General features: G+C 45.5%; 1 protein-coding gene across 1 annotated transcript in view; it reads right to left on the reverse strand.

Annotated features, from left to right (window-relative positions):
* Positions 1-8,856, reverse strand: part of RASGEF1B (RasGEF domain family member 1B) — a 32,855-nt gene extending 23,999 nt beyond the window's left edge. Inside the window, exon 1 of the mRNA XM_086746485.1 lies at positions 8,705-8,856. The gene's annotated coding sequence lies outside the window, so the exon portion shown is untranslated. The remainder of the gene's footprint in view (positions 1-8,704) is intronic.
* Positions 8,857-10,484: the final 1,628 nt, after the last annotated feature.

Consider the following 10,484-nt stretch of genomic DNA (forward strand, 5'->3'; position numbering starts at 1 on the left):
CTCCTGTGACAGAGAGAAGCTGATAACTCTCTGCATTGTGGAAAGAGGAATAAAATATTTTTTCTGCATTTATCATTTTGGAGAATGTGAGATCTTGGGCATTAAGGTCCAAATTCTGACTTCAAGTAGTCTCTGACAAGAAAGAAGTCTCAACCTTCCCAGTAACAGTAGTGTAAATAGAAAGCCAGAGCCAAAGACAATGCACTCAAAACCCCTGCAGGAGTTGAGTTCCAGTTTGGCAAAACTAAAGGAATCAAACATCGCTTCCAGGCTACCAAGTGCTTGTCCAAACCTCTATGTTCAGCAACAGAAAATAAATCTGTTTTCTACTAGGAACAGTGGAAGGTTGCATTCATTTGCTTTCTTTTCATTTACGTGAAAGAGCTCAGCCTGCGCATCAGGTGTATAAACCAAAACCAAGAATACGGACAGCTCACATCCTTTACAGAAGCACCCACTGAGCGTTTCAGGAGTAGCCACAAAAAGGTGCCTTTAAAACCACAAACATTTTCAGCTCCTCTGTTATGTACAAGTATCTCCCATACTACATCCCTCAACCAGAGGAATGGTGACTGAATTTGTTTTGAGTGCCAAGGTACACATCCTCACAGAAGATGCAAACCTCAGGTGTGCAATTACATCCCCTCGGAGCTGCTTTACCATACGGTCAGAAACCCCAAACCACACTGAGCAGGTGATTACCATCTCCCATTGTTCTAGGCATGCAATTATAAAATTGAGGTGTGGCAAAACAGAAGTCTGCTGGGGAAAGGACTACGAATCTTAACAGCTTGCACCAATCTGGGAAAGTCTGAGCAAGTCAAAAATGAGCCTTGGCTTTAACATGTAGAAAGGAAGTAAGGACTAAGTGCTTGCCAGCAACATCCAGCTTTCTCACAGTTCCTTCCTATAGATTGTCCTTCCTAGAATTAGGTCTCATTAATTGTACCTTGTAAGAGGCAGAGTACAGAATGGTATTTCATACTAACATAGGAGATGGAAAGAGGAGTGACATGGGCTTTTTCCTTGCTGAAATCAAGAGCAACTCAGAAGGAATCCACCACAAAGTAATGGGAGAATTAAAACTATCCGTAGGTGATACTGCTGAATGGTGACATAACAGTAGAAATACTGTCTTACACACAGCAGTTTCTGTCGCGGCAAGCAAAGACCTGAGGCAAGCCTAACAAACCTCACTGAGCCTTGAGATACTTCTTCACTTTCACTAAACAGCAGAGGATGAACGATTCTGCAAAGTTCAAAAAAAACTACCCAGGCAACAATAGGCTGCAAAGGAAAAAGAAAAAACCCCGTAAGCAAAGAACAGACCAGGAACTGGATTTCAATGAAAGGCATTTTCCTCCTGAATGTACAAAGGAACTCTTCCTTGGATCTATAAATAGATCCAGCTGATGATGCAGGAAGGTCAGATGCAGCACTGCTGACTGATCACTCACGTATGAGAACTTTGGCACAGTAAATAAGTGGATCCTGAATCACTTGAGACTAAAGGCCTTAGATACTGACCTGCAAAGGTGTGATGGACACAAATGCATTTGTGTGTATGCTGGGGAGCATTAGGAAAAGTGCAGGAGGTTTAAGAACACCTTGAATTTCTCAAAATCTGCAAGGGTGGAAAAAGGGAAGAAAACAAACAAGTTCCTTTTGATGCAGATGTGCTGTAAATCCATATCCCCTGCTTCAGACCCAAGAACGAAATCCCCCTCTACCCTTTCCACACACTCTTCCTTCTGTGGGGCAGGAAGAGCGACGCGAGTCAGGATGCTGAGAGTGGCCATGCCACAGCGTTGCTGCAGTGCCAGACAAGTACATGCAGGTAAATTATATCATGGCAAAAATCCCAAATGCAGAAAAACTACCCAGGCCAAGGGAGAGGACAGGACATACGTTACTCCCAAACAAAACAGATGAAACAATTTGTCCATATTGCTAGATAGACAAAAGCAGCAGCCTTGAAACACAGAACATGAATAAAAAGATCAAATATGTAAGATACTAGCTTTCTCAAAGCACTTGTCTCTTACCATGATCGCAACGCAGCTCAGATTTCTATTGACAGGTTAAAATGGAGGAGGCCACAATTATTAAAAAAAGGCACTATATGAAGTGTGCTCAATCACTGAGTGATTAATCTTTTTTATTAAGTTAATTTGTAAGTTATTTTTTAATTTATGGACAATTTCTTCATCTGGATGATGATATTTAAATATTTTAATTCAATTTTTAGTTCAAAATATGGCTGTTCCTCTGCCAATGTGGGGATATTTAACCTTGTAAATCTCTGATAAGTCCACATCTCTTTTCTTTTTCCTGGTTTCAGAGGAGAAGTTTAAAACATGAGCCATACAGGACAAGTATCTGTTGTAAGTGACATGATGGATTAGCATAGCAGTAATTATATGTCACAAGCCACCAGAGATTCTAGAAAAGTTCAGTCCATTGCACGCTCCATAGCGACTCCTGTAAAGCTCCAGTGATTTAGAGAATGAATGAAATGGAAAAGGATGCACAAAGGCCTCAGATCCACCAAAGCATGCAATGAAACATCACCCATCTTAAACTACGGATAACGCATGTAGCTACACTTTTCTACCAAAATTTATAAGCAGACAGCTGGACTGAAAGCAAAGAAGTTTTGACAGACAACCAATACTTGGATCATATTAGGAAACAACTTTCCCCTCCCCAGATCTATTTCCTTTAGAAAAATTCATAAATGGACTGTCCTCCAAGCACTTTGTTTAAAACCAAACCAATTCACAAGCTCAGGATGATCTCCTCTCCTGTTAAAATTTCCTTGAAAATCAAATACTGTTGGGAAAGGCAGGCAGCCTGCTGGCTGGCCAGCACAGAGTGTTAAGAAATTGGCTGGAACTGCTGATGGCAAAATTGAGAGCTTTGAAATAAGAGTACAGGTATATTAAATGCAAAGAAAACACCAGCATGCTACTAAAGCCTTACACCTTTCAAACCTACTGAAGCAGGGTGGGATTTTTTAGAGTACACAGCATTCTCTTAATTGCACCCAGTGAAGTACAGAAGAGGTTTGCCATTTGTTCTATCGGGAACAGAGGGCTCTTAAATATTACAGTCAGAAAAAAACTAAAATCCCACCTCTCTATTTAGCCAGCTGCAGACTGGCTCCGTCAGGGCTCCCATCCAGCAGCAAGGTACAGAGCTCTACAGAGACGGGGTGGTTACCATCCCAGCCTCCTGCTCTGCCGAGCAGACAGCTGAGCGGCTGCCCATCAATCAGCTGACAAATTGCTGCAGTTTGCAGTCAGGACTCTTAAAGGCAAGTGAACAGCAGTGATGACTTACTTCAAAACATCACGCTGTAAGCCAGAGTGATTCAGCAAGCTGATTCACGGTCGCTCAGCTGTCCAGGAATGGGGTGTGGTGTGGGGTGGATAGCTGGGACCTGCGATGTCATCCCCATTAGTGAATCAGAACCCTGACACTCTATCATTTCCGTAGCACGCTTTGTCCCTCCTGCGTCCCTCAGACGCAGAAATGGAAAATTGCTGTTGTCAATAGAGACGGGAACAGTTTCCCCTATGCTATCCTCAGAACAGTATCACTGATTTCAATGTGGTGTTAGACTCCCACTAACCTCAGGGAATACGATTCATTTTATGTGACAGGGATGTGAACCTCTGTAATCCTAACCCACCTCAGGTAACCAAGGCCAAAAGATACTTTCTCCACCTGCACAGTCAGTAGCTAAGTGTGGGTTCAAACTAGTTCACAGTGACAGCCAGCTTCATCAAGAACTGTTCACACATCCGTTCACTGTCAACAGAAAAAGCGTAATTTCTATGCTTAAACCTGACAGCTGGGAGCTTGGATCTACTTCCGTCGCTACAAGCTCCTCACATAGGTTTTAGTCAAGTCACTCAGTTTCTCATTACTGCATTCCTCTGCTTGACAGTATAAAGAGGGATTACCGTGGGGTTATTTCCTTTCATTAAGTTCCAAGATGTTTTTCTCAAAAGGGGTACAGAAGGTATATCACACTATATTAACACCAGAAGCACAACACTAGCCTTAAGCATGAGGTTCTTTTGACACAGTTCCTTCTTCAACCTCATCAAAGCAAGACATCTTCCAAACCCAAACGCTGTTGCTCCTTGCAGACACCCATGCTTGGCCTTTTGGTGAAATCTACAATATGTATCAGAACAAAGCACCATTCCCTTTTATAACCATAAAAGGCAGACAAGTTATAATTTATAAAGGCAAGCTGTAATAGTGTCAAATAACAGTACTTATTTTTATTTAACTGGTTTTACCTAAAATCTCGTCGCCAACCGTCTCTTTTCCATTTATATGATGCAGAAAAAATGATGCTTTAAGGCGAACAGTTCACATAATCTGTTTTTCTATTTACTAAGACCATATGTTTCCATGAACAGTACAGAATTTTTACTGACACTTACAGACGTACAGCAGGTTGAAAGCAATATATTTAGTTTCTGCAGTAGAAATACTTCAATTAAAAAAAACACCACAACAAAAAACCCCACACCTTCCAGTGCTGAAGTTGAAGATAAAAAGAGATGGTCCCACTCTGGCAGTTAAGAAAGCAAATACAGCTCTGTATCCAAATCAGTGATACTTGCCCCCCACCCTGCTATACACGGGCTGAATATCAGCCAGTGGGTTCCAGACCAGAGCTGGGTCTCAGGTACAGGGGACTTGTAAAACAGTTGGCTTCAATCAGCTTGACTGGCTCCTTGGGAAATCAAGGACAGAATGGTCTACCCAAACTGCCTGAAAAGAGATATTTGCCTCGTCTAGGCAGGGCCATAGCAGTAATCGCCGCCAACACGCTGCATCTGCTGGTTTGTGTCAGCCTTCGAGACTCGGCAGCAGTTCCCATGCTCGACTGAAGGTGGACCTTTGGGCTCTGACACTGACGCCTTGAAACAATCCTTGCCTTGAAACAATTGAAACATAGAATAATAGAATAGTTTGGGTTGGAAGGAACCTTTAAAAGTCATCTAGTCCAACCCCCCTGGCAAGAAGCAGGGACATCTCCAACCAGATCAGGTTGCTCAGAGCCTCATCCAACCTGGCCTGGAATGTTTCCAGGGGTGGGGCATCTACCACCTCTCTGGGCAATCTGCTCCAGTGTTCCACCACCCTCATTGTAAAATTTTTTTTTCCTAATATCTAATTCCTAATATTTAATTGCACCTATTAAGTCAACACACAGCAGGTATAGTATTGAGCAAACGTATGCTAGCTCAGGTTGTGGAAGGATCACTGTAAACACAGGCTAACAGCGCCTGAATCCCTGCAGTGTGTTTAAGGGAGGATCAGCTGGCAGCCCCGATGGGCAGGTACTGCCAGGTCAGCACGCTGCTTTCATGCAGAAAGCACCCAGCCTTGTATCAATGAGAGCAATTATCTCAGAAAATATCCCACTCTCCAATCTGACTCAAGCGTATTTATCCCCTGTCTTCTTGCGTATGAATCTCAGCGTCTTAAAGTGCTGGCTGGTGCAGACTCACAGCTTCCCAGGCTCATCTCTCTACTGCCGCATAACCTGGTATTTCTGGCCCTATTTCCAGATGTGACAAGACGCAAGCAGAATACCTGACCCCATGGGAGGGGCAGGTGACCTGGGGAACATTTTACTCTGGGGAGAAGACACATTTTAATGAATCAAAACCCAAATAGTCGGAACATGTGAATCTGAGTCATGCAGTGCTATTCTAGAGCCACCTAGGAAGACTGAGCTGTATTGTTTCCATGATCCTGCTCATCTTCTAATTAAAAATACAGCCACACTGAACTATCTGTTCACGTTCCTCACTGTAGTGATTTAGGTTTTTTTAATACTACTTCTCACAGCAGCTATATTAGAGGATAAATTAGCAATAGCTTTTGGTTAGAGGCAGAGTCTTTGCCTCCTGTTTGTAAATTACGTATTGTCCTTGCTGTGGCTGCAAAATGCACTCTGAAACTTTTGTTTGCAAGCTCATTTTCTAGCAAAGTGTTTATTAGGTGATGTAGCTTGGTCCCACAAACCCACACCAAGCAAAGGGCACTTGTCAGTGCTTGCAATGTACACCTGTATATCCACTAACATTTGGGAAAAGATGCTCAAGTATGAGCAATCACAAACTCTGCCTCCTTCATTGAAACACAGGCATGCTTCTTCCAACCAACAGCTTCTTCCTGTACTGCCCAACCATCTACTGAACAGCAGAACAGTGCTGAAATGACTGAAGGAAGATGTGTTGAGACAAAGGCAAAACTAGCTTTTCATTCAGAAACAGTGTGTAAATATACAAGGAAACAAATGGTTCAGCTCACCTCTATCTCCAGAAGTCAAGGACTGTCTTCTGAAGACTATACTCTAAATTAAATCTGCTATGACAACTACCCAGCTCAGTGCTGGAGCTTTGATGCTAATCTCTCCAAACGGGTGAGAAGGATCAGAGTTAATGGAAGGAGCTCTACAAACTGAGCAGGGACACAGTTGCAGAGAAGGATGCATCCACATCAAGGATGTGCAAGAGTGAAGTGAGCACCACAAGCTTACCCTTTTCTGAGTCATTTGACTGAGCTCCCACTACATTTTCTAAGTGTAATAACACGCCAGTTAAAATCAGTACTAGCTGACTGACTGCATCCTTTCGTAGAAAGAAAAGTTTCTAAATCCTCTGATTTAGATAGGAAATCTTTGGAGTGTGAACCATCCAATACTTTTTACACCTCCTCTCTTTGCACAAAACACCTAGAGCTTGATACTCAGAAAAGCTTAGAGCCACAATGCATCCCTGTTATCAGGAGCATTCAGCATCTTTGGCCCCAAACATCACTTAACCCTTTCACAGATGATCATTTCAGAGGCGCTTGAGAGTATCAGTTTTTCTACTAAGTTTTAACCATTTAGCTTTGTAGTACTTTTGCAAGGGTAACACCAATGCCCAAGTAGCCAAGCAGTCAAAAGTAGCCAGGAAAGATCCCACCTACACAATTTTGTCAGCTCTAGTAGCTGTCATAACACCAGACACTTACAGTCATGTAGCACAAACTGGCATTATGATCCACACACAGCTCCTTCCTATCTTCACCTCAAGAAAAACTCACTTTTTAACTACTCCAAGTTACAAAAATAAACTCTCATGTTTTCAGCTGTTTCAGTTCACGTTCCTTCACTGACGGGACTCCAGTGTTGAACTGTGCCTGTCATTTCTGACACGGTGTGACAGCAGCTCACCCTGCAGACCGAGAACAGGTATGGTGACTCACTACGTTCCCCAAGGACTGTTTAGATAACTCATACAACTGGAGCACAGGTAACAACACACTGTGCTGTCCCCAAAAACCTCAGCAGAAAGAAACCACGAAGAATATGAACCAACAGGGATTAATTGTACCGTACAAAAAATCATTTTACTCAGTGTGTGGCATTGCTATGAGCTTAACACCTGATAAATCAGTACTTTATTTCCTCTTTTACAAAGAGTTACTAAAACCTACAGTGGCTAATTTCAGTCCTGCCTGTTTAAAGGAACGACATCCCCATTGCTAATCCAAAATCAGAGCTGTGTGTTATCTATTAGGTCTCTCCAGTACAGCTCACCAGTTAGCTACTTATTTTGAGTATACTTAGCACAGATTTTCAGCTGATTACCAACTTCTCTTCAAGACATCTCATTTGGAAGCTGTAAGATAAGCCTGAGGGCTTTCAAAATAAAAAGACAGACTAGAGACTCAGTCCCACCCGCTCAAGTCCCCATTTCCCACAGATGAATGTTATCTCAGCCCACCGGGGCTGCAATCTCAGTGAAAGCAACCCCCTCAACATTCCTCACTGAGCCGGATAGCTGCCTGTACAGAGTACCCCTTTGTTCACGGCTCTTTTGATTTTTCAGCCATTCTTCCCCTTTTGAGAGGAGTCAGTCTCTCTGGGTGAGCTTTCCTCGTCCCTCAGTGCTATATTTAGCTTTAGACACAGGCAGACAGAGAGGCACTGCTTGTTGTTAGGGCTGCCTTAGTTTCCACTCCCGCCTAAGCACAACACAGCAGACGTAGCTGGGGACAACACACTGGTCTGGGATGGTTTAACTGCCGCTGCTCTCCTCCTGCCCCTGAACCGCTCCCACCTCACTCAGCGCTTCAGGGGGCCTGAAGTTTTACCACAGCCGCACAGAGCAGATGCCCAGCAGAAGAGAAGCCCAGAAACACATCTGGGTGACATCACACACACCGCCCCTGTCCCGCCAACGCACCCACTCTACGCAGCCCTGCAACCACAACCTGGCAAACCTGTGCTTTTTCATCCCTCCCATCCGAAAAAGCAGCCAACAGTTGAACCGATGGGTTTAAGGAAAAATGGGAAAAACTTCTCCGAGGATCACAGCCACAGAAAGATCACATCATGCAGCTTTAGGACCCAGCTCCACCTTCATTCAGGAAAGGGGACAGGGAGAAGGACCCAAGTACCGCATGGCCAGGTGTTACTTCTGCTGGGCTGATCTCTCCCCTCCCCAGTACCCTGATTCCCCAGAAACAAGCCGCTCTGGCTGCACAGAACCGGGGAGCTGGTGAGGAGATAAACAACAGGAGGAAAGACACCATCCTGCGGGGCTGGCAAGAAGATGAACAGACAGACGGATGGATGGATGGACACACACTCCAGCATCGCAGACGCCCCGGACCGTACCTGGAAGTGGCCGCAGGCGCTCCTGGTCCTAGCCGCGCTGCTTTACCACCCACGGGCACGTATCATCCACAGCAAGGTTCGACTCGGAACGGAACCCCTGAACTAACCTCCCCGCGCCGCCGCTTACCTCCCCGGGACTCCCCAGGCGGCAGGCGCAGCGCCGGGAGCAGCCGCTCCCCTCCCCGCCCCCGGGGGCGGGAAGAAGGGCGGAGGAACCGCCCCGCAGCGCCAGTGCCGGCGGAGGCGGAGCGTGAGCACGGCCGGTTCCGGCGGGGCCGGGGAGGCGGTTCCCGGGCAGGCTGTGGGAGCGGCTGGGGCAATCCCGCACTGGGCTGGGTCGTGGCAGCGGGCAGGCGTCGCCGGCGCTGTTCCCAGCCTGGCACCGAGCCCCTGCGGAGATGGCCTGAGAGCGGCCGCGGCCCAGCCGGCCCCGCATCTCGCAGCGGCCGTAAGCGGATGCCTACAGACGGGCAAGAACAGGACACAGCATACCCGATACTTCCTCCCAGCAGTCTCCCAGCTTGCCTTTTCACCACGGGGGATTTCCTGAGCCTGGCGGTGTTTGTGTGCTCAGTGACTCTTTGCAGATCTCTTTTTCCAGTACTCATCCGGTTCCCCTTGCAGCCCACCCACGATAGTCTTCAAAAAGGACCTGCACAGATCCACTACCACTCCTCAGACAGCCGCCATCCTTTGTGTCTCTTGAACTCAGCTTGCTAGCTTCCATCTGATGTCCCCCTGCTCTCACACTGAGTGACAAACACTTTGCTCGCTACGCACTTTCTGCAGAGCACTCAATGAGTTTTCTCCATTTCTTGCACAGCACTATCCGTCACCACTTTTCTGGGCTGAAAAGTCCAGGTCCACCCAGTTAGTTCACAAACAGGGCCAAAATCTCCGACAATCCTTGTTATCCTTCACCAGCCTTTTTGCAATACTTCTAAACCTTTTGAGATGAGGGAAACAGAGCTGCACATGCACAATCCAAGGTGCAGTTGAACATCAGATTTAGGGAGCGATACACCAACTTTCCCTGCTTTCCATCCCCTCCTGGCAATTTCCAATCTATGCTAAATTTCCTTTTTTGACTGCAACCAGGCACTGAGATGCAGCCACCCCTCAAAACACCCCAGATCTTCCAACCCAGTGGCAGCAGCCACATCAGAGCCCATACTTTACCCATGAATCTAGCTACATGCATCAGATCATCACAAACTGAAGAAAAACGATCCTCAGTAGTTAAATGCTTGAAAAACAGGTGCCTCTGGCTACTATTTCTGCACACAAGCATAGAAGCCTGTTTCTGCACACAAGCACGTAAACCAGAGTTCCTTTGTCCAGGATGAATTTGGAAGCAGTTACACAATCCTGCCTACTTGCATTTCCATTTCTTTAATTTTCATTTTATTTACTTATTTTCTTCTGCACGTCCATTTCTTTAAATTCACTCTCTAGAAAGAAAGCTGGCAAGATAATGAATAGTAAAGGGACCTCAGCCCACACAAATTCCTTTCTGGAGCTGGAACTTAAAGGTGCATGTGATCTCACTGTGGATTCTTGAAATTACTTGGATGTCTTCGAGTTCTGGATTCACGCAAAAACTAGCTCTGTCCCTTTGCACAGGGTCACATATAATGTGAAGTATAATGAAATGACATTGCAATGTTACTTCTGAAGGAAGATGACACTATGCCAAGTCGGAAGTCACAGCGCTTATCCTGGTCCTTTTCCCACATTGAGTACGTCAGGGGATGGTGCTTTGTATCTTCCTCAGGCTCTG

The sequence above is a fragment of the Chlamydotis macqueenii genome, chromosome 4, assembly GCF_036417535.1.
Source record: "Chlamydotis macqueenii isolate bChlMac1 chromosome 4, bChlMac1.mat, whole genome shotgun sequence".
Taxonomy (NCBI): Eukaryota; Metazoa; Chordata; class Aves; order Otidiformes; family Otididae; genus Chlamydotis; species Chlamydotis macqueenii.